The 26,243-nt window shown below is 38.2% G+C and overlaps 1 long non-coding RNA gene across 1 annotated transcript in view; it reads right to left on the reverse strand.

Moving 5' to 3' along the window:
* Positions 1–974: 974 nt before the first annotated feature.
* LOC117062934 overlaps positions 975–26,243 on the reverse strand; it is a 29,983-nt gene continuing 4,714 nt past the window's right edge. The window contains exon 3 of the long non-coding RNA XR_004428633.1: positions 975–1,518. This is a non-coding gene — a long non-coding RNA (uncharacterized LOC117062934). The remainder of the gene's footprint in view (positions 1,519–26,243) is intronic.

Below are 26,243 nucleotides of genomic sequence, written 5' to 3' on the forward strand. Positions count from 1 at the left end.
ATTTCAAAAGGATAAGTATGTCCCATACAGCAAATTATTCATTATCTGAAAATCAAATTTAACTGGGCATCCTGTATTTTATCTGGCAGCTCTACCCCGGAGCACTCAATCTCTGATTCTGATGTGCCCTAATTATCTGTATTTTTCTCTTTTCTACAGAAGATACATCAAATACAGACAGCTACAGCAAACAACATACTCAGGTCACTGATGGCTGAAAACAAGGAGCACTAAGAAGTCAATATCCATCATCCTGTCTGTTGTTTATTTTTATTAGTTACTGATTGGACCATTTCCCTTTTCATGATTAAACAACTCTCTTAATCATCGCCTCAATTCCTGGAATCCTTTATCAAGAGCAAGGACAACTCTGTCTAGGCTAAACAAGGAAAAATGTGAAATATATGCTAATATTTGAAAGCTTCTTGTTTACCCTGCCAGCATCTATCAAGGTAAGCACATTGTGTGAATTTATCATGAGACGTGCACAAGGAGATGCAGTGGTTTCTGACACAGTCAAATCTGTTCTGGTTAAGCTCTGGGAATGGGCCCTATCCTTCCCCCAAAGTGTCTTCCCAGCACACCAAGCTCAGGCCTAGACCAAGAGGAAGGACCGGAGCCACCATGGTGAGCAGAAGGCAGAGAGGAGAGCTCTACAGACACCCACAGTATGGCTATCAGGCCAAAAGAGCATCCTGGCTCACATCTGCAGACTTCTCCCTCACCACTGGCTATCCTGCCCTTGACTGGCTAGAAGGGAGGATCACAGATATAAGGATATCACATCCTTATAAAATTGTACTGAATCCAAGGCTCAGGGAGATAAATCTCCCTGGCCTTCCCCTGCATTCCCCCTTCCTTCATGCCATAAAGGGGCCACCACCATAAACGAAATCTGAAATCACAGCATATCAGAAGAAAACAAACTAAAAATCCATACCAAAGCAGAAAATCAAGAGTGGAGACTGCAAACATGATTCTTATCTTTATTGACCATTGCATTGATGAGAATCAATAACAACTGTAAATGTTTCCATTTCACATTTAGAATGTTTTATGTTGGTCTAGAAGTTTAGAGTTCAAAGAGCATGTTCATTTACCTCATTTTATATTGCAGTGATTTATTGTACAAAAGGAACTTAAGAGCCCTTTGATCAATCTGTAACAGACATAGTTTTCCTAACCAAGTGTTTCTCCAAGTATGGTTCTCAAAACTGGTCCATGCCGGCAGCATCAGCACCACCGAGGACTTGTTAGAAATGCAGATACTCGAGCTCCATCCCCAGACCTGCTGAATCAGAAGCCCTGGGAGTAGGCCTAGCAATCTTGTTTGTCACAAGTCCTCCAGGGAATTTCTGTACACCCTATCATTTGAGAACCACTGCCCTAGCCTCCTAGAGACTGCCAGGGCTTCCTGAGTTCCTCTTCACCATGTGAACCAAACAGTGGCATTTTTCAAGCACTATTTGTAGAGTGTTTGTCTGTCTTTGCCGATAGTAAAGTCGGGTCTTCAGATTTCTGTACCAGATTCAAGAACAGACTGTAAGGCAGTAGTTTTCAACATTAAGAAAATGGTTCCCATTTTTTCTTCATACCCTCTCCACATCACACACACGCATACACACACACACACACACACATCCATACACACACGCTGCCCCTGCCCATTTCACAGTGTCTCTCCCAGCTCCCCAGACCCCTATTCTGGGACATTCTGCACTCCCTCCCCACACCCTCCTCTATAAAATGCACTTTTTAAAATCTTAGCCTCCAGTCTGTATCACCTTTGCCTCCATATTCACCCATCCCCCATTAGCCCTCTTCAGCCTCTATCTTTTCGCAGCTTCCAAAACTTTTGCGTTTACAGCCTCACCCTAGGCACTATCTTTCACCCAACACCTTGTGTCCATTTCTGGAACCCTGTCTCCCAGCTCCGCTCCTTCCCACTCCTGCCCTACATACATTTTCTCTCCCACACAAGTGCCAACTCCTTTCCCACACGTCAGCCAGACTCCCTCATTTGCTGCCCATCCCCAGTTCCTACTTTTTTCTTGATGATTTTTGTTCTCATCCCCTAGAACAGAGATGACCAGCGCCACATGCAATCCTCTCCGGGTCTCCCCTCCTCTGACATCCTCTCCCCTCCTCTGACGTCACCAGTCTTTGGCTTTTATTTCTGCTTCAATAGAAGTATTTTTTCTCTGAGGCCATAGTCTTCTCCAACTTTCATACTTATCTTTTGTTACCTATCCACTAGTTTCTTTTTTAAACATATTGAAGTGAATAGTTGATTTGAAGGAAAAAATATTAGATTAAAAAATTGTTCAGGTAATAAGAGGATGAACCAAAAATTGTGGATGTGGTCACAGAACAAATGATGGTATCAAATGCTGATGCAGCAGGGAGTGGTGGGCATGTCGGAAAGCAGAATATGTTAAATATTGTGAGAAAAGACCCTGGGGTAGAAATGAGCATGTGGCTACAGACAGCAGTGGGATGCCAGCATGAGAAGGGTGGAAGGAAGGTTCAGGTAAGACAAAGATGTTTATCCTTTTTAGGTCAAAGCCCATGTTGAAAATCTAATGAAATCTAACAAGTCCTCATAGAAAAATGCCCAAACAAGCAAAAGTTTGCATCTATTTCTGGCACGTGGAAGAACTCATGAAGCCTAAAGGGGATGATGTCCAGAGACCTCAGGTAGAGAAACATGCTGGGTTTGGGCGCCAGTCCAAAAGGCTTCAATGCCAGAAAATGCAAGAGAACATGGACTTCATCCAAGTGGCAAGGTGGTATGTATTTTAGGATGCTCAACTTCGTGTACATTATATTTTGTGTACACATCTCATGCCCAACCTTTAGCAAGACTTTATGAAATCCATGTTTTGATTCCAGAAACTTCAGGCCAGCAACATCGGCTTGATGCCAGAAAATCCGGCCACTAACATATTTTGAAAATGATGTCGTAGATAGAGTACAGGAAATGATTATCACTGGGCAGATAAAAGGAAAACATCTTAAAAGAGAATATAAACTTTTTAACCTACTCTAGAGGCAACATGTAAAAACGTCTGTGCACCAGAGAAAGAAAATTCAGTGATATGTGTGAGGAGTGGTTTGCATGTGTGTGAGGTTACAGAAAAATCCACACGTGGATTGCAAATGTATTGGTTTTATCTACTGAGTGCTATTCTGTCAATCCTGAAACAAGAAAATTACCATTTTTGTGTTTTCAGTGTAATAGTATCAGGTAACACAGATTCATCGGTTGCCATATGCCAAGCACCTCATGTGCATGGTTTCATTCAAATCCCTTCTTTACCCTATGAGGCAGACACTCATACAAATGAAGGGCTGAGACCCAGAGAGCTTATGCAAAGAATGGCTAAGTTGCTGTCCTAGAACCCGAAACTGGGATGAACTAGACCAAGATTAAACCAGATGGCCTGACTCTGTCAAAGGCTTGCTTCTTAACACCATTCTGGATCCAACAATAGTTCTCTCTCCCCAAAACTGACATGGCTCAAAATCTGAATTCCCCTGTTGACCCAGTTTCCAACCAGATCCACAAACTGTAATTGGATTATGCAGTTGGAATCTGAGAAACAGGAAAGTGCAAATGGCCAAAATAATGAGCACTCGTTAAACTTCTTGGAAAGAACAACACGGCTTCAAGGCAGTGCCTACAAGCAAGTTTTGCTTGAAGAAAATAACTAAAACATAATCATTACTTTTAGAGATCTTGGTTGATTTCACCCAATATCCATTCCTCTGCTTGTTTTCCCAGAGAAAATGTGTAGGTGCTCTCTTATTAAAAATAAACTTGCATCCCAGTCTATCCCGGAGCGAGATCAAATGGCTACCACAGGGAATGATATGAAAATGGAGTCATTTCTTTGAAATTCCCAAGGGTGCTTTTTTGCTTTAAAGAGCAATGAAGTCACTTTCTGCTAGTAATTTATTATTTCCACCAGTTATTCAAATATTTGTCTACATGTTGAAAAATTAGTCCTTATTCAAACAAGTTTTTGCTTTTAGAGCAAAGGCATTCTAAATGTTCAGTAAAACTGGATTCTAGCAAAGGGATACACATAAAGATAAAGTAATTAAAGGCACATGCTCGCTTTCTTCTTAGACAAGCAAACTAAAAATACAAAAAAAATAAAAAACAAAAACCTACACCTTTCTTCAATAGACATTGGGTTTCCCAGATTGGACTGGAGGCCTAAGCTCAAAAAATGAGGTTGGTTTCATCCAAACATCACCTGCTTTGCCATTTCCCTGGGCTTGCATGCTAAACAGGTTCAGTCATTTCTGAAAATCATGGTTCCGGCTGCTCTTTCTTTTGTCCTTGGCATTCTTAGCCTCAGCCAATAGCAGTATGAAGACATTAACCTTATTAAACATAGATTGTGGCTGGTGTTACTGGAAAGAAGTTTAGCTTGTTGTTCACCCATTATCACATTACAGATGACTTTATCGCTATAGTGGTCATGTTTATGTGGGTAATTGCCCCCTTTCCATCCAAATAATATAAGTACCATCAGGCAGGAAGAAAAACGAAATGGGAAGGAGAGAGTAGAGTGCATAATGGGAGGAAAGGACTATTTCCTAAATGCTCCCTGACTTACTGTAGGGAACAAATGAATTACTGCACCCTTCTAAAACTTCAGTGCCCTTGGTAAAAGCAGACAGAGACAGGAGAAAGGGTAAGCAGTTTGTCTTTCTGGAAAAAAGGGCAAATTATTTTATATATATATATATATTTTTTTTTTTTTTTTTTTTTTCCCAATACCGCTCAGTAAACTATTTCCATACTGTTCCCAGCAAGCAGGGAAAAGCATATGGAAGGAGAGAGAGAGATCATATATAACTTCTTCAGAATTGAGGGAGGGTCAGGAAAATACTCAAAGAAATAAACTGTGTAAATAAATACAATAACTAATCCTAACAGCCTCTGAAACCTCACTTAAGGCATAGATGGTGCCTGGAAACCAAAGTTTCCACTCAGTCAGCAATAGCATTCAAACACATCATCATTTAGGGAGTTGCTTTTTCTCATCATCTGTTTATCCTCAACTGCCCTCATTGTTCAGCACAGTAAGTGCTCAGTAATTACCTTTTGAATGTATAGGAAATCACTTCATTGAACATCTACCATATACATAGGATTCTTTTTAATAATTATCAAATTTCAGATATGTTAAAGTTAGGGAAAGAAAATTTGGTTTGGGTCAGCAAGTTCAGTAAATCGGTCTCATAAAAGAAGTGTGAGGAGAGCATTTTCCATTGACCTTTTCTCCACATTTAAAGTGTCTCTGAATTTGACAGTAGATATCAAGAGATTTGGAAAAGGTCATGCCTCTTGCCCAAGTAGCTCAACTTCCAGTTATCTGCCCCCAAGGAACTCATAAGAGGTATGAACAAGGATTTATGGTGGAGATGTTCATCACAGCACTATTTAGAATATCAATATCCATGGAGACACATGCCCAGGCACAGGGTCAAGTTTAAATTAAACTGGGGTCAAAGTCAAGTCATGCAATGGCCTCCCAGTGACCATTACATGTGATATTTTTTAAAGTTTCTTTAATGGCATGGAAGATATTTGATGATACAATGATAAATGAAAAAAAGCAGGATGCAGTGCACTTGACACAGGATGATCAAAATCTACATCAGAGAAAGAGCTACAGGAAGAGAGAGAGACACACACATAAAGAGAAAATCAAAAGTTAACATTCCAAGTCACGACGAGGGGTTACCCCTTAGTTATGAAGGTTATGAGGTTACAAATGATTTCTTTCATCTTTTTACATTTTCCTGTTATTATATATTCCCAGCTTGTTTTTATAGTCAGAAAAAAATAAATTTTTTGTCACAGAATTGTTAACTGTTTAAACCAGGTTAGGAAGTCTAATCATAGGGAAAACAGGAGATATTCTAAATTCTGGCAGCTTCAACTGCCAGAATTCAATTGCCATAAGTTTTCTGTGTGTTTGTTGTTGTTGTTGTTGTTGTTGTTGTTGTTTTTTAGACAGGGTCTCACGCTGTCACCCAAACTGGAGTGCAGCGGTACAAACATGGCCCACTGCAGCCTCCCCATTCTGGGCTCAGGCGGTCCTCCTGCTTCAGCCTTCTGCTACCAGATGATCTCTACAGTTTTCCTATGGTTTCTTGAAGACTTCTGTGCATTTTCCCTAATAGCCAACTACTTATGATCTGTGAGTCTGTAGGAGCTAATAATTACAAGAATTTTCTCAGGAAAGGAAGATGGAAAGGGGAGGTCAGGAGAGTCCAACTCAAGCCATAGGTTGCCATTGGCTTGCTGGCAAGTCACTTAACCTCTTGAGGCCTCCTTTGTGTCATACACTAGGTAATTTTTAAGTTCCCTTGTAGTTTTAAGTCCAAAAAATAATTATCTTTTCCATGCTGTCCTAGGAGGTCACCACCGAATAATTTGCATTTGGAGCATGTAGACTTCAACTGATCTTCAGTGAAAGAATGGCCTTCCGGTCACTCTGGAGGATGACAGAGGCCAGTCACTCACACTTGGGCCATTGAATAGCCTTCCTCTCACATCATCTCCTGGTTTCTAGGCCTTACCACCAGGATCCTCTTAGAGTTCTGCTCGTCCCACAAGGTGTGATTTTTAACATGTCAAATGCACTTTTACCATCAACAAAGCGTACTGTGCTGGGAAAACAGTGGCCCTCAGCCTTTTCTGAGACACAGCTGCCTTTGAGAAACTGGGAAACATTGACCTCTCCTCAGAAAAATGGTCTTTCACATCAAAATTTGACTGACCACTTCATGGAGTCACAGACTTGCAGCCCAAAGTCCTTGGATGCCAGGTTAAAAATCCCTGGTGAGGAAAGTATTTACCCATTCAACAGGGCCCCAGATGATTTTAAAGCATGCTTCTTTTTCACGAGTAAGATGATCATGATGACTACAAATTACCTAATGAAGGGGCCTGCCCAGGCCCTGTGAGTCAGGAAGAAGGGAACCCAGAGCTGTATCCTTCAGTGCAACCCAGGAACAGCAAGCCTCAAGACAGCGGTGAGGACCACAGGAAAGGGGGCACATCTCAGAAACCGTTCCCTGCTCCAGAGCCCATGTACAAGTGACAGAGCTGCAACCGCCACCAGGGCAGTCTTCTCGCCGATGAGAATCAGGTTTACAATGCCCCAGGCATTATCTCACTGGTCCTCACCACAACTCGCTGAGCTACTATTGAGCTTGATCGTACATGGTACCCAATATCTCCATTTTGTAGATGAGGAAACTAAGTATCAGGGAGGATAAGAAGTTTTTCCAAAGTCACAGAGCCAGCAAATGTCAGGGGCATGATTCAGGCTCTGCCTGGGTCTATTCCACCCAAGTCAGGCTAACTATTACCTGGCAAGCCCCCATGCTCAGCTCAGTCACAGGGTTGTGTTTCTCAGAAAACATTGCCATAAGTTGAACACAAGTGACACAAAGGAGACTCACGGAAAATTAGCAGCAAGTGGTAGCTGAATAGCAGTAAATTTTTTTTTTTTGAGACAGGATTTCACTGTCCCCCAGGGTAGAGTGCAGTGGCATGATCATGACTCCCTGCAGCCTCCACTTCCTGGGCTCAGGCAATCCTCCTGCCTCAGCATCCCAAGTAGCTGAGACTATAGGCATGGGCCACCATGCCTGGCTAATTTTTTCAATTTTTTGTAGAGATGGAGTCTCATTATGTTGCCCAGACTGGCCTTGAACTCTTGGCGTCAAGCAATCCTGCATTGTCCTCGCAATGTGCTGGGATTACAGGTGTGAGCCACCATGCCTGGCTGGCAGTAATGTCTTAATGCCTGATGCTCTCAAAGTTCTGTTTGAGGGAGGAAGTAAGAAGGAAGATAGCCTAGGAGCTTCTAAAAAAAAAAATAGCATCTTTGTTTTTATTCATTTGCAGAGTCATCATTTCTCTGTGCACCCAATGCTGTGAGTGACCAGCTACAGCCAGGGAAACTCTGTAGCTCCAGAACATGGCCAGAAATCCCAGAGCCAGGGAATCACACAGAAGTGCATGGCAAGGCTGGTTCTATGTTCCAGAGGGCTGGCTACTTCTCTTAATAAAACAGACTCCCTCTGTCCCCTCAACTAAGAATCATAGAACTTTAAAAATGGAAAGAACCTCAAATATTACTTGGTTTAATGGCTTCCTCTTTTTCATCACTCCCACCCTTCCTTCCCACCTTTACCATGGACCTTATTTTGTCAAGGAAGAAATTCAAAACCAGAGAAAAGAAGTTGCTTGAGACTCTACAGATCATTGTTAGAGGGTAGAAGTTGAACATAGGTCTATTATGGACCAGGAAGTATATCATGTAATTTACAAATAGCATCTCATTTAAACTTACAGTTATTTACTGAAGTAGATCTTATTACACTCATTTTATAGACGGAGAAACTAATGTTCAAGAAGATAAATAATTCACCATGGTCAAACAAACAAACAAAAAAAATCATTTGAACATAAATAGCCCTAACCCATAAAGCCAATGCCTTTTTCGAAAAACTCTATAGACCATTAGGGATGAGCCAGAAGTTACCCTGATGATGCTCCTGTGAAGTGCTGGTCACGGTGTTTAGGTTCCCCTGCACTCCTTTCACCTCTCCCTCTCAGTCTGGAGAACGAACAGCAGACATGGTGATGGATACAAAAAGGAGACCCCTCTGATGGGTATCGTGGTGACAGACAGCAAAGACCAGATCCAAGAAAGTGCCATCTTGGATGGGATATGTGCCAGAGTGGATGGATGACACGCCCAAGGGTCAAAAGGGATACGTGACATTTCAAAAGTAACAGAATAGTAACAAAATGGATGAGTTAAAAATATATAAATAAATAAATAAAAACTTTTTTCTTTTTTTAATTTATTTTTATTTATTTATTTATTTATTTATTGAGACGGAGTCTTGCTCTGTCGCCCAGGCTGGAGTGCAGTGGCCGGATCTCAGCTCACTGCAAGCTCCGCCTCCCGGGTTCACGCCATTCTCCTGCCTCAGCCTCCCGAGTAGGTGGGACTACAGGCACCCGCCACCTCGCCCAGCTAGTTTTTTGTATTTTTTTAGTAGACACGGGGTTTCACTGTGTTAGCCAGGATGGAAAACATTTTTTTTCTAACAATCTCAGAGTGTCAGCTGCCCACATACAACTTATCATCAATATGCTGAGGAAAGAAGGCAATAAAAGAATGACAATCCAAGTTCGGTGATGAAGGAAAAAGGCAACAAGATTAAGCTTTCTGCATCAGGTGTAATATATAGAAGCTCCAAGTCAGGGTAAAGTGAGTTATAGAAAAATAAAGATTACTTTTTTCACAGCAATAATCAGTTTCACAGTTATCATTTGCATGAAACTGGTTATTCCATCATGCTACCAATTCAGAAATGCCCAATAAAAATTATGCAAATTATTTCATTTGAAATGAGCTTTAAGCCCATTTTAGGGGAAGGAAAAAAGAAGGATCCAAACCATGTACCCATTTCCCTTGTGAAACTCATCAACCCTCCTGCCACTACTTGTTATTACAGATTTGAGAAAAAGTGGAAGAGATAGAAGAGAAGAAAAAGAACCGTTCCAGAGTAATCCAATATGGGGGGAATTGGAGTAGTGGGGCGGGTAGTGAGAATAAAGCTGTCAAAAGAAAAGACAGATTATAGACCGGGTGCGGTGGCTCACAACTGTAATCCCAGCACTTTGGGAGGCCAAGGCGAACGGATCATGAGGTCAGGAGATCGAGACCATTCTGGCTAACACGGTGAAACTCCATCTCTACTAAAAATACAAAAAATTAGCTGGGCTTGGTGGCGGGTGCCTGTAGTCCCAGCTACTCAGGAGGCTGAGGCAGGAGAATCGCTTGAATCCTGGAGGCAGAGGTTGCAGTGAGCCAAGATGGCGCCACTGCTCTCCAGCCTGGGTAACAGAGCAAGACTCCATCTCAAAAAAAAAGAAAAGACAGTTTATACTTCCCTGTGCCCTTCAAAAACTGATTCAGTTCAGAAATAAGGATTCTCAGAATTCTTGATCAAGAAGTCATCTAGCTTTTCTCTGTCATCTTCAGGAAAACCAATGGCTACAGAGACATGAGGCCAGTGAAATGAGAAATTTCCCAGAAGAAGAGATTCTAAACTGCCCTCAGTCACAAGCCTGCATTAGGACTAAATAAAGCTGATCAGCATGTATCAATCTGTACCTGTGTGATAGATTCACTCATGTCAGTCTCCCTGTTGAAAAACAGTTTCCACGAGGGCAGACTGTGACAGTGTTACAACGTACCAACGTACTCTTCAAAACTAGCACAGTGCCTGACATAGAATCTATCCTACATTAATTTTGTTGAACAAATGAAATAAAAAAGTCTACATCCCAGGAACTGGAAATACTCTGTTATGATTAGATATCTGCACTACACATGAAGTGAGGTAGTGTTATTTGAAAATGGAATTAAATTAGTAAATAAGTTTATATTGCAAATATAGGGCAAGTGTAAAAACACACTTTTAAAAGTATCCTTGGTATGCAAAAGGAGGAAAAAAATTATATAAAATTCTCAACTAAAATGAAAGAAAGCAAAAAATAGGGGAAAAGGAAAAGTGATGAAAAGTTATAAATAAAGTAGATATTAATCCAATTGTGTCACTAATCACTTTAAATATAAATGATCTAAACATAATGAAAAGTCAGAGATTGTCAGATGGATACACAATAAGACACAACTATATGTCATCTACAAAAACCCATTTTAAATATAAAAATACATTAAATACTACATCGCAGTCTTCCTTTTCTCCTATCTCTACCCTCATGCGCGCATGCATGTGTGTGCACACACGCACACACACACTTTTAGTTAAAAAAAATTTTGGCTAAGTGCAGTGGCTCACACCTGTAATCCCAGCACTTTGGGAGGGCAAGGCAGGTGGATCACAAGGTCAAGTTTTCGAGACCAGCCTGGCCAATATGGTGAAACCCTGTCTCTACTAAAAATATAAAAATTAGCTGGGTGTGGTGGCATGCACCTGTAATCCCAGCTACTCGGGAGGCTGAGGCAGGAGAATTACTTGAACCCAGGAGGCAGAGGTTGCAGTGGACCAAGATCATACCACTGCACTCCAGCTTGGGCAACAGAGCAAGACTCCATCTAAAAAAAAAAAAAAATTATAGAGCTAAGAATGAGTTACTTCCTATTCTCAATATACTAGATCCTGTACAATGTATTAATCAAGACATTTACACGAAAGGATTGAGAGTTCTCATGGTTTCATACCTTCTGTAAACAGTTCCCACTATTCTGGAACAAAACTGAAGGAGGCACTTAACAAACTTGCTAAAGTCTTGCTCTTACATAAACAGACAGGCTTTAACATATAGCTGAAAATCACTTACAGTTTCTCAGGACAGTGATGAAAGAAAACATGCAAATGTAACCCATATGTTAACTTTGATATTTGTCCCCTAGCCCTGTCAGGTTAACATTTCACACTTGGAAAATGACAACCTCTCTTGTTATGTTGCTTAAAGCAAACCAAAGTTTTGCTTACCTAAATGAAAATAAGGTTGTTTCCACCTTATGATGTCCAAATGGGACTTAATCTCTTCCCTAAACCTATTACTTCTAATAATTTTCACTTTTTCCTGAAGAAGAAACTGAAATTCAACTTTCTGAACCAAATCAGTCACTAATTGAAATAAATGCTGGGAGGAGAGCATGTAAGCATTTTTAATTCAAACAACAAATACCATATGATTAATAAAGTATCATTCAACTTTCTGCTAAACTAAGCCTTGATCTTTTCAGTTGTATGTTGATGATATGATTCCATTTCAAAAGGTCTGCATGAGAATAACTCTGCTTGCAGGAAAACTAGCAAACACAAAGTTCATATTTGGTCTACCTATGTTCTCTTGCCTCAACTGTTCTTTCAAAAAAAAAAAATAGGTTAGTTGGTAGCATATTCAAAATAAGAGATTTCACATATATACTCTGATTTCCAGACATCTCCTGAAAACTAGATTATTAAACTTAGGCTTATCCATTCATCTGGCAACAATCAGCTTGCCTAATAACAATTGCTCCCTTTAGACAAGCCATGTGCTTTCCAGTTTGCCAGTTGCCACCATTCCATATTGATTCCCTGACACTGAGACCCAATGCCAGCTGCCATTTACCATCATGCTTCTGCTGCTGTTTTTCTTGTAATAGAGAACTATTCCTCTGCTATTTGTGTCACTATGGAAAGTGGGGATATAGACCAAGAGAATATCAAGTCTGTTATACTCACTGCATGCTTCCATCATGTACATTCACTGACCCATCATTTAAACATTTTGGTTTGGAACCTATGCCCTATATAACAGTGATGAAATAGTCAAGAGGTGCCAGCCAGCTACAAACTAGGGTTTGTAGAGGTTTGTGCATGTAATAAGTGTAATCAAGATGACACTATACATAGGAAGAATAAAAAGGAAGTCCAAGTCATCAAAAATTTTCTGAAAAATCAAGACTTTCCATGTGATGGTGAATACTGAGTGTCAATTTGATTGGATTGAAGGATGCAAAGCATTGTTCCTGGGTGTGTCTGTGAAGGTGTTGCCAAAGGAGATTAACATTTGAGTCAGGACCAGGAAAGACAGACCCACCCTCAGTCTGGGTGGGCACCATCTAATCAGCTGCCAGCATGGTCAGAATAAAAGCAGACAGAAGAACATGGAAAGACTAGACTGGCTTGGTCTTCTGACCTACATCTTTCTTCCATGTTGGATGCTTCCTACCCTCGAACATCAGACTTCAAGTTATTCAGCTTTGGGTTTTTTTTTTTTTTTTTTTCCTCCTCCTCTTCCCTTTCTTCTTCTTCCTCCTTCTTCTTCCTTCTTCTTCTTCTCCTCCTCTTCCTTCTTCATCCTTTTTCTCCTCCTTCTTTTTCCTCCTCCTCTTCCCCCTTCTTCTTCTTCTTCCTTCTTCTTCCCCTTCTTCCTCCTCTCTTATTCTTCCCCTTCCCCATTTTTTTCACTTCTCCTCTTCCTCCTCTTCCTCCTCCTCCTTCTCTTCTTCTTCCTCCTCCTCCTTCTTCCTTCTCTTCCAGTTCTTCTTTTTCCTCTTTCTCCTCCTTCTTCTTCTTTTTCCTCCTCCTCTCTCCATTCTAGAATTCCAGATATACATACGTTTAAATGTTTGATATTGTCACAGAATTATTGAATAGTCTGTTCTGATGCTTTTGTTTTCTTTTCGTTTTTCTCTCTTCGTATTTTAGTCTGAATAATTTCTATAGATCTAGTTTTAAATTCACTGTTTTTTTTCCTCAGATGTGTCAAGTCTATTGATGAGCCTGACAAAGGCATTCTTCATCTTTTTTTTTTTTTTTTTTTTTTTTTTGAGACAGAGTCTTGCTCTGTCGCCCAGGCTGGAGTGCAGTGGCCGGATCTCGGCTCACTGCAAGCTCCGCCTCCCGGGTTCACGCCATTCTCCTGCCTCAGCCTCCCGAGTAGCTGGGACAACAGGCGCCCACCACCTCGCCCGGCTAGTTTTTTGTATTTTTTAGTAGAGACGGGGTTTCACCGTGTTAGCCAGGATGGTCTCGATCTCCTGACCTCGTGATCCGCCCGTCTCGGCCTCCCAAAGTGCTGGGATTACAGGCTTGAGCCACTGCGCCCGGCCTCTTCATCTCTTTTATTGTGTTTTTCATTTCTAGTATTTCCATGTGATGATTTTTATAGTTTTCATTTCCCTACTGAGATTATCTGTCTGCTCTTGCATGTTGTTTGCTTTTTCCATTAGATCCTTTAAAGTATTAGTTATACTTATTTTAAATCCCTGTCAGGTAATTCCAACATTTGTGCCATATTTTATTCTAATCTGATGATTGCTTTGTCTTTGAAGCTGTATTTTTTTTCTTGCTTTTTCATATGCTTCCTAACTTTTTCTACATCCTGAGCATGAGTCTAACTTAACTTTGATATCAAAGTATAAAAGGATCATTCAAGGAAAGAGTACTGCATGCATTACTAAGCATAGTTTTGGAAAACAAAATAAAACAGTGTATAAAAAGAATAATACATCATGATTAAGTTTGGTTTAACACTAAAAATATTACTTAACATAATCCAACACATTAAGAGAGTAAAAGAAAAATCATGTGATTATCACAGTAACTGCATTAAAAAGCATTTGATAGCATTTTAATCCTCTAATAATTTAAAGTAAAAACTATCAGGAAAAATAGGAAAAGGGAACATTCTTAACAAATTTTTAAAGTAATAATTTCAAAAATACATAAACAGAGAGAGAGATCATTATGGCAGATGGGAGGCAGGACTACATTGCAGCTCCAGACAGAACAGCTTTCGGAAGCTCGCAGTGTGAATTTTAGCTCCAGATCGACTGCAAGAACAAACCAGCAATCCTGAGACGACCCACAGACCCTCTGAAGGAAGCAGATGGCTCCTGCAGGACCCAGGAAACACCCCAAATACTGTGAGTGCCTCAAATGCAGAGGTGGGAAAGGGAGACCCTCCTCTCCCAAACACACACTCCCACTGGAGAAGTTGAAGGTCTGTTTGTGGGAGAAGTTTCCGACCTTACCTGAAGCTGAGCCAATTTATAGTCGAGTGAAATACAGGGGTAGAGGAAGCAGCAGAAAGGCCCTGGGCGCTCGCTGGGTCACCTAGCTGGCTATTCCTGCCTAACACCACAGGGTTCCATTGAAAGAGGAGCAGGGGTTACAACTCCACAGGGAGAAGGAAATCTCTAACTGAACTCTCTAACAATTTGAATGGGGCAAGAAGCCTCATGGCCAAAACTCAAGGGAGGGTGCAAATCTGGCATGCAGACTCCACAGGCAGGGGAAGAACCAAGCCCTTTTCTCTGGCAGCTGGGAGGTGGAAAGCCTAGGGCAGGTTTTCAACCCCGTCACACCCTCCATCATGCCCTCTGCCTGGAAACAGACCGGGGCTGTTGGGGGAAGCACAGTGGGAGTGAGACCACTCCTTCATTTTGCATGTGAACTGGGTAAGGCCTGTGACTGCCAGCTTTCCCCCATTTTCCTGACAAATTGCCTGACTCAGCAGACAGCCATAACCCTCCTATGTACACAACTCCAGTGACCTGGGAACATCACTCCCATCCCCCACAGCAGACACAGCAAGATCTACCCAAAGTCCAAGGAGAATCTGAGTTCAATGCCTAGCCCTGCCCCAACCTGATGGTCCTTCCCTATCTACCCTGGTAGCAGAAGATAAAGGGCATATAATCTTCAGAGTTCTAGGACCCCAACCACCATGGATCCCTCTCTATACTACTAAAGCTGATGCTTTCTGGAAAGCTCCACCTACTGGCAGGAGGCCAACCAGCATAAAAATAGAGCATTAAACCACCAAAGCTAAGAACATTCATTGAGTCCATTGCACGCCCCCTGCCACCTCCACCAGAACAGGCACTAGTATCCACAGCTGAGAGACCCATAGACGGTCCACATCACAGGACTCTGTGCAAACAACACCCAGTACCAGTCCAGAGCTGGGTAGACTCACTAGGTGGTTAGACCCAGAAGAAAGACAACAATCACCACAGTTCGGTTCACAGGAAGCCACATCCATAGGAAAGGGGGGAGAGTAATACATCAAGGGAATACCCCGTGGGACAAAAGAATCTGAACAGCAGCCTTCACCCTAGACCTTCCCTCTGACGGAGCCTACCCAAATGAGAAGGAAGCCAAGCCTAGTAATATGACAAAAAAAAAAAGGCTCTTCAAATACATGGAAATTAAATAACCTGCTCCTGAATTAGCAATGGATCAAAAACAAAATCAAGATAGAAATTAAAAAATTCTTCAAACTGAATGATGATGACACAACCTATCAAAACCTCTTTGATACAGCAAAGGTGATGCTAAGAGGAAAGTTCACAGCCCTAAGTACCTGCATCAAAAAGACATCACAAATTGACATTCTAAGGTCACACCTCAAGGAACCAGAGAAACAAGAACAAACCAAACTCAAGTCCAGCAGAAGGAAGGAAATTACTAAGATCAGGGCAGAACTAAATGAAATAAAAACAAAAAAAAAACGTATTTTAAAAAAGATAAATGAAACAAAAAGCTGGTTCTTTGAAAAGATAAATAAAATTGATAGACCACTAGCAAGAATAACCAAGAAAAGAAGAGAGAAAATCCAAATAACCTCACTAAGAAATGAAACAGGAGTTATTACAACTGACAACACTGAAATACAAAAGATCATTCATGGCTACTATGAACACCTTTACACACATAAACTAGAAAACCTAGAAGAGGTGGAAAAATACAACCCTCCTAGCTTAAATCAGGAAGAATTAGACACCCCCCACAGACCAATAACAAGCAGAGAGATTGAAATGGTAATTTTAAAATTACGAACAAAAAAAAGTCCAGGACCAGACAGATTCACAGCAGAATTCTACCAGACATTCAAAGAAGAATTGGTACTAATCCTTTTGACACTATTCCATAAGATAAAGAAAGAAGGAACCCTCTCTAATTCATTTTATGAAGCCAGCATCACCCTAATAACAAAACCCAGAAAGAACATAACCAAATAAAAAAACTATAGGTCAATATTTTTGATGAACATTGATGCTAAAATCCTTAACAAAATACTTGCCAACTGAATCCAACAACATATCAAAAAGATAATCCACCATGATCAAGTAGGTTTCATATCAGGGATACAGGGATGGTTTAACATATACAAGTCAGAAAATGTGATACACCACATAAACACAATTAAAAACAAAAATCACATGATCATCTCAATAGATGCAGAAGAAACATTCAACAAAATACAGCATCCTTTTATGATTAAAACTCTCAGCAAAATCAGCATACAAGGGACATACCTTAATGTAATAAAAGTCATCTAAGACAAACCCATAGCCAACATAATACTGAATGAGGAAAAGTTGAAAGCATTCTCTCTGAGAATTGGGACAAGACAAGGATACCCCTTCTCACCACTCCTCTTCAATATAGTACTAGAAGTCCTAGCCAGAGCAATCAGACAAGAAAAAGAAATAAAGGCATCCAAATCAGCAAACAGGAAGTCAAACTGTCACTGTTTGCTGATGATATGATCGTTTACCTTGAAAACCCTAAGAAATCCTCCAGAAAGCTCCTAGAACTGATAAAACAATTCAGCAAATTTCCAATACAAGATTAATGTCTAACACTCAGTAGCTCTTCTATACACCAGCAGCAACCAAGCAGAGAATCAAATCAAGAACTCAACCCCTTTTACAATAGCTGCAAAAAACAAACAAACAAAAATACTTAGGAATATACCTAACCAAGGAGTCAAAAGACCTCTACAAGGAAAACTATAAAACACAGCTGAAAGAAATTATAGACAACACAAGCAAATGGAAACACATCCCATGCTCATGGATGGGTAGAATCAATACTGTGAAAATGACCATACTGCCAAAAGCTATCTACAAATTCAAGGCAATACCCATCAAAATACCATCATCATTCTTCACAGAATTAGAAAAAAACAATTCTAAAATTCATATGGAACCAAAAAAGAGCCTGCATAGCCAAAGCAAGACTAAGCAAAAAGAACAAATCTGGTGGCATCACACTACCTGATTTCAAACTATACTATAAGGCCATAGTCACCAAAACAGCATGGTATTGGTATAGAAATAGGCATATAGACTAAGAAAACAGAATAGAGAACCCAGAAATAAACCAAATAAACCAAAGCCAACTGATCTTCAATAAATCAAACAAAAACATAAAGTGGGGAAAGGACACCCTTTTCCACAGATAGTGCTGGGATAATTGGCTAGCCACATGTAGGAGAATGAAACTGGATCCTCGTCTCTTATCTTATACAAAAATCAGCTCCAGATGGATTAAGTACTTAAACTTAAGACCTGAAACTATAAAAATTCTAGAAGATAACATTGGAAAAACCTTTCTAAATATTGTTTTAGGCAAGGATTTCATGACCAATAACACAAAAGCAAATGAAACAAAAACCAAGAAAAATAGTTGGGACCTAATTAAACTAAAGAGCTTTTAAACAGCAAAAGGAACAGTCAACAGAGTAAACAGACAACCCACAGAGTGGGAGAAAATCTCCACAATCTACACATCTGACCAAGGACTAATACCCAGAATCTACAACAAACTCAAACAAATGAGCAAAAAAAAAAAAAAACACAAACAAACCCATCAAAAAGTGGGCTAAGGACGTGAATAGACAATTCTCAAAGGAGGATATACAAATGCCCAACAAACATGAAAAAATGCCCAACATCACTAATGATCTGGGAAATGCAAACCAAAACCACCTTACTCCTGTAAGAATGGCCATAATCAAAAAATTTTAAAAAACAGTAGATGTTGGCATGAATGTGGTGAACAGGGAACACTTCTACACTGCTGGTGGGAATGTAAACTAGTACAGCCACTATAGAAAACAGTGTGGAGATTCCTTAAAGAATTAAAAGTAGAACTACCATTTGATCCAGTAATCCCACTACCTGGTATCTACCCAAAGGAAAAGAAGTCATTATTCGAAAAAGATATTTGGACACTCATGTTTATAGTGGCACAATTCACAAAAGCAAAATCCTGGAACCAACCTAAATGCCCAACAAGTAGATAAACTGTGATTTACATATATACACACATATATATATACACACACACACACATATATATACACACACACACACACACACACACATACACACACACATACATACATAATGGAATACTATGCGGCCATAAAAAGGAATGTATTAACAGCATTTGCAGTGACCTGGATGAAACTGCAGACTATTATTCTAAGTGAAGTAACTCACGAATGAAAAACCAAATATCATATGTTCTCACTGATATGTGGGAGCTAAGCTATGAGGATGCGAAGGCATAAGAATGATACAATGGGCTTTGGGGACTTGGGGGGAACCGTGAGGGGGGATGAGGGATAAAAGACTACAAATGTAGTGTAGCGCGTACTGCTCAGGTGATAGGTGCACCAAAATCTCACAAATTACCACAAAGCATTTATTCATGTAACCAAACACTACCTGTACCCCAATAACTTATGGGGAAAATAAATAAATATTTTTTTAAAAAAATACATACTCATATATATATAATATATATTAAGACCCATTTTTAAGAGTAAAATATTAAAAGTATTCCCTTTGTGATTACAAATAAGACAAAAATATCCACTATCACTAATTTTATTCAACAATATACTGGAGATCCTAGACAATACTGCAAAGAAATAAAAAGGATAAAGATTTGGAAAAAATAAAACTGTTGTTCAGATACATAATAGGAATCAAGTTTACCAAGAACATTTGATATAATATTACATATAAAAACTATTACATTTTTATATACTAGCAACAGTTACCTAGAAGGTGACATTTTTAAAACATCATTTATAAAATATGGATTTTCTAGGAAAAAATTTAATAAAATAATTTTAAAAACTCTACGGAAAAAATAACACTGCTTTTAAAGATTTTTAATGTAAATAAATACAAAGTAGACTATACGGGATCAAAAGACTCCAGTAACAAAGATGTCCATTCTCCCTAAATTGATCTACATATTCAACAGAATAAATACCAAAATCTCAACAGTTTGTGGCGTGTGAATGGCACAGGGAGGGTGAAGAGAGAAGTGAGGAAAGAAATGTGCATGTACGTGTATATTGGAGTGCTTTGAAATTGAAAGCTGATTCTAAAATTCATGTGAAACTATTAAAGTGTTGGCTATTCTTGACCAAGATAAGCATGAAGAAGAAAACTGGGGGCAGGGGACTTTGTTCTACTAATTATTAAAAATTATTATAAAGCTACTATTATTAAAACAGCCTGGTATAGGCTAAAAGGTAGAAACAGAAAAAATCAAACAAAACAGAGAACCCAGAACCTCAACAATACATACCAGGACAACTGATATATAATTGAGTTAGCATTGTAGTTCAGTGGAAAAATAACAAAATTTCAAAAGAAAATTGTGCTGTCAGAATCAGGTATTCTTTAGAGAAAAATTAAAATTTACCTTTATCTACATATACATATACAGGTAATCAATCCAGTTATTTAATCCTAAACATCTATATATGAAAAGTAAAGATATAATATTTTAGGTAATATCTTCTTGGTATATAAGAGTTTTTAAATAAGACACAAAAAGTAAACTTTGTAATAAATAAAATGAAAAATTAGACTATACTAAAATTAAGTTTTGTTCATCAAAAGACACCATAAAGATAGTGGGAAGATAACCTCCAACTGGTAGAAAATATTTGCAACTCAAGTAATTAAAGAAGAATGACAATCCAGATTATAGTATAATTTATGCAAATTGCTAAAAAAAAAAAAAAAAGAAGATGAAGAAGAAAAAAAAGAGGAGGAAAGAAGAAGGAGAAGCAAGAAAAACAAATGAACAAAAGACTCGACTTTAAAAAACAAAATTTGAGGCCCAGCACGGTGGCTCACACCTGCTATCCCAGAATTTTGGAAGGCCAAAGAGCAGGTGGATCACAAGGTCAGGAGTTCAAGACCAGCCTGGCCACCAAAGTGAAATCCCATTTCTACCAAAAATACAAAAGTTAGCTGGGCATGGTGGCATGCACCTGTAGTCCCAGCTACTTGAGAGGCTGAGGCAGGATAATCACTTGAACCTGGGAGGCAGAGGTTGCAGTGAGCCAAGATAGCGCCACTGCACTCCAGCACTCCAGCCTGGGCGACAGAGCGAGACTCCATCTCAAAAAATAAAAATTAATTAATTAATTATAAAAAGGAAATTTGAATAGTCAACAAACATGAAAAGGTTCTTGACCTTACTAATAATCAAAGAAATACAAATTAAAAGAACAATTAGCAATTACTACACTGGCATGAGATTTGAAAAAATTATGTTCGCCAGGTGCGGTGGCTCACGCCTGTGGTCTCAGCACTTGAGAGGCCAAGGCGGACGGATCACGAGGTCAGGAGATCGAGACCATCCTGGCCAACATGGGGAAACCCTGCCTCTACTAAAACAAATACAAAAAATTAGCCGGGCATGGTGGCGGATGCCTGTAATCCCAGCTACTCAGGAGGCTGAGGCAGGAGAATGGTGTGAATCCAGGAGGTGGAACTTGCAATGAGCCGAGATCGCTCCACTGCACTCCAGCCTGGATGACAAAGTGAGACTCCGTCTCAAAAAAAAAAAAAAAAAAAATTATGTTTTACAATACCAAGTGCTGGTGAGGATGTGGATGCAATGTCAAAGTTCAAACACTGTTTGTGGAGGTAGATATTTGCAAAACTCCTTTGGAAAAAATTTGACCATGCCTAAAAATGTAGCACCCATGCATGCATTATGACCAAGCAATTCTAGATATATACACCAGAGAAACTCATGCCTTGGAAGGTTTGTACCAGTTGTTCATAGGAACATTGCCTAAAATTGGACACATCCCAAATGTACATCAACAGTAGAATGGAAAAAATAAAGTGTAGCATATTTAAAGTAGAATATATACCACAATAAAATTAAGTACACATCAATAATACGTGTCAATGAATTTCACAAACAAATGAGGAAAAGAAGCAAGTGACAAAACAATATTTACAGTGTCATTCCATTTGTATTAAGTTCAAAAAGAAAAGGAAATGCAATGCAATTTACTGACGTGCATTAGTGGTAACAGTATAAAGTAAACAAGAGAAATGATTACCACAGAAGAGTAGTGTGTAGTATGTTTGAAGGGTAGAGGGAATTATGTCAGAAAGAAACAAAGAAAATTTCTAAAAAAACTAGCAATGTTCCATTTTATAACCTGGGGGCAGGAATTATTTGCTTTAATATTATGTTATTTCAGTTGACATATTAGCAACCACTCTGAATGATTAATATTGGTTACAATTTGTTTTTTTTAATCAAATATTCAGTAGTCCATAACTACTTATTGGTCAGAAAGGTAAGAAGTCTAAAGACAGGAAGTTGTTAAATGAATTAAAACATATTCATATGGATAAACTAGATACTATATAGTATATCCATATGTCCATATTCATATTAATATACTATGCAGCAGTTTAAAAGAATAAGGTATATTTAAACTCATGGCAATATATCACAGACGTACACTAAGTGAAAATGACAAGTTGCACAAATTTCATTTATACAAAAATGGTCAAATCTCAAAAAATATAAAACCATAGCATATTCCCATTTAAACAAATATAAATTTGTAAATGTATTGAATGAGCTCAGAAAAAAAAATAGAAAAAATAAACACCAAACTGGTAATGGTAGTTACCTCTACAGAAAGGACTGATGTAGGGTAGAGGTGACATTGGATGGGGACAGGTGAAGAAATCTAGAGGGAATTGCATTTAACCAGTATTATTTGCCCTTTTTTAAAAAATATAAGGAATGTATTTGTGCATCAATTGCTTCCTTTGTTAAAAGTCTAGGACTTTCACTTCTGCCAATGAAGAATTAACTGCTATGGGAAATGTCTCCGTAAACAACTGAAAATCAGACAAAAAGTATGAAATAGTATTCAGACATGTGCAGCAGATAGCATGGGACTATGATCTGTGAGAGAAAGGAAACAAATGAGATGAGCAGTAAAATTAACCCAAATCACTGCCTAGAGAGAGTTTCCAGGCCTCAGTACAGAAGGGAGAACTCAAACAGGAAGGGAATTCAGTTGACTTTTTCTCACTAAGTTTAGGAAACAAAGATAGGGAGGCCAACGTGTCTAGAATTTGCAGACAAGAGTAAGTAGGGCTGCACAGAGGGTTCCGAATAACTACAGAGGGATGCCCTCAAGTCTCTGAGAAATAATCTGTACATAATATGGCGTGAAACTTTGGAAAGTAATAGATCAAATAATTTTCATAGTTCCTATATGGCTCGGAAGAGTTTATGTTCAAATTCCGAACCACCACAGACGAGGGATCTCATGATACACAGGAAACTGAATAGAGTCCTCAGAATGGGGGTGGTTTCACAGTGAAGCTAAATGATCAGTAGAATAAAGGCTGCTCTGGACATGCCCTAACAAAACTTAAAAGCATGCCTGGAAATGATAAGACTGACATGAAAGTAACATAACTATATGCAGAACAAATTCGACATGCTTTAAAGAATACAGCAAAACCCAGCATTAATGAACATAAAATTCATAATGACTAGAGTCCAATAAAAAGTTATAAGCATGTTTTAAAAAGCAGAAAAATATGATCTATAACTAGGGGAAAATTCAACCAGTCGAAACTGACCCAGAAACAACAGAAATAATTAAATTATTAGAGAAGACTTAAAAACACTATCAAAAATATATTCCATATATTCAAGGATATTTTTCAAAACATAAATGTGACGAGAAAAAAAGTGGAAGATATAAAAAAGAACCATATGAACTTCTAGGGATATGTATTGATAAATACACTGGATAAGATTAACAGCATATTAAACATTGCAAAAACAAAAAGTGAATTTGAAAGCGTAGCAATAAAAAAATTCTATGTAAAGCACAGAGAGAAAAAAAAGAATTTAAAAAATGAACAGAGCAAAACAAGACTTCAGTGAATTTGGGGAAATATCAGCCAGTCTAACACACATTTAATTAAAGTTTTGAAAGGAAAAAAGGACTAGGGATTGAGACAGAAAGAAAAAAAATTTGAAGAAATGATGGCCAAAAAACTTTAAATTTGATGAAAACTGTAAATCCACAAATCCAAGAAACTCAACAAACTTCAGGCAAAATATATAGACACAGAAAATCACACCAAGGCAAATTACCATAAAAGTGCCAAAAAAAGAAAATCTTAAAAGCAGTCAAATAAAAAATGACACATTTAATACAAATAAACAAAAATAAGAATGTCAGCAGACTTCTCCAAAAATATGCATGACAGAAGACAATGGAGAGACATGTTTAAAATACTAAAAGGAAACACTGTCAATGTAGAGTTTTATACTCAGCATACTTACCTTTCAAAACTGAAGACAAGATAAAGATGTTTTGGGAAAAACAAATGCCTAAATAATTCTTTGTCAGCAAACATGCATTACAAAAAAAGGTTAAAATTCCTCGGGCAGAAGGAAAATATCAGATGGAAATTTAGATCTTCACAAAGGGATGAAGAGCAATGGAAATGGCAAGTATAAAAGACTTTAATCTGATTTTTTAATGTCTTTAAAAGATAGTTGACTATCTAAAAAAATAAGAAAATGGTATTCTGCAATTTTGACATATGTGGAGATAAGACTGAACGCTTTCTCCCTAAAATCAGGAACAAGGTCAGGATCTCTGCTCACACCACTTCTATTTAACATCGTACTGATATTCCACCAGTGCAATAAGGGAAGAAAAAAAATTAAAATCATAGAGAGTTAAAATAATGAAGTAAAACTGTCTCTATTTGCAGATGGCCCAATTGTCCACATGAAAAATCCTAAGGAATATACAAATAGCTACCAGAACTAAAAAGTGAGGTTAGCAAGATCACAGAATACAAGATGAATATATAAAAATCAATTGCATTTATATATACTAGCAACAAATAATTGGACGTTTACTTTTAAAATATAAATATACCATTTACAATTGTGTCAAAAATATGAAGAGTTAGAGATTTGTCTAAATATGTGTAATACTGACATACTAAAAACTACAAAATAAAGTATTGCTAAAAGAAATTAAAGAAGATCTGAATAAATAGACATACTATGTTCATGAATGAAAGACTCAAAATTATTAATGCACCAACTTTCCCATATTGATCTAAGGGTTTAATACAATCCCAATCAAAATCACAGCAGTCTTTTTGTAGAAACTGGTAAGCTGATTCTAAATTTTATAGGGAAATGAAATGACCTGAAATTGCTAAAATAAATTTGAAAAAGAAAAAGTTAGAAAGTGTTCACTACCTGATTCAAGACTTACTGTAAAGCTATAATAATTAAGTCAGTATAGTATTTATATGAGGATAGACATACAGATCAGTGGAACAAAAAGGAGTCCAATAATAGATCTACTCAAAGATGTCAAGGTTATTCAATGGGGAAAGATAGTTTTCTCCAACAAATAGTGCTGGAACAATTGGATATCCATTTGGAGAAATAACAAGCCTAGACACTAACCTTTCACAATACATAAAAATTAACTCAAGAAGCATCACATGTCTAAATATAAGAGCTAAAACTATAAAACTTCAAAAAAATCCATAAGAAAAAATATTTGTGATCTTGGCTTAGGAAAATATTTCAAAAATAGGACACAGAAAATACAAAGAAAAGCATGACAAATTAGACTTTGTCAAATTTAAAACTTTTGATCTTTAAAATTGACTATTAATAAGAATACAAGCCACAAAATGGGTGGGAGAAAATGTCTGCAAAATTTGTATCTGATGAAAGACTTGAATCCAGAACATATTAAAAAACACAATTCAATAATAAGACAACTCGATTTTTTAGATGAGCAAAAGATTTGAACAAAGAAAATATGAATGGCAAATAAGCACGTAAAAAGATGTTCAACGTCATTAGTCATTAGAGAAATGCAAATTAAAACCACAATGAAATACCACTATACTCTCTCTGAAATAGCTAGAATTAAAAAGACTGACAATACCTAGGATTGATGAGAATATGGAGCAACTGAAACTCATACATTGCTGGTGGGAATATACAATTATACAGCCATTTTGGAAACCATTTTGGCATACGCTTATCATATCACTCTGCAATTCTACTCATAGTATTTACCCGAGAAATGGAAGCATATTTCTACATAATGTTTTGTGTACAAATGTTCATAGTCACTTTATTAATAATAGTCAACAACTGCAAATAACCCAAATGTCTATCAACTATGAATAAACAAGCATATTCTGGTATATCTATACATTGGGATACTACTCAGCAATATAAAGGAAATAGTTCATGCTACATAAAACAACATGGATGAATCTTAAAAGCAGTTTGCTAAGTGAAAGAAACCCAAGACATACAACTACCTAACTGTATGATTCAATTTATAAGAAATACAGGGAAAGGCAAAACTAAAATGATAGAAAGCCCAACAGTGATTGCCAGGGACTGGAAGGAGGCAGAGGTGATTAAAGGGAAAGAAGCATGCAGTAGATTCTGGGGTGATGGGAATATTCTTTATCGTGAGTATAATGAGGCAGTGATGA

The sequence above is a fragment of the Trachypithecus francoisi genome, unplaced genomic scaffold, assembly GCF_009764315.1.
Source record: "Trachypithecus francoisi isolate TF-2019V2 unplaced genomic scaffold, Tfra_2.0 Lachesis_group17, whole genome shotgun sequence".
In the NCBI taxonomy this organism is placed as follows: Eukaryota; Metazoa; Chordata; class Mammalia; order Primates; family Cercopithecidae; genus Trachypithecus; species Trachypithecus francoisi.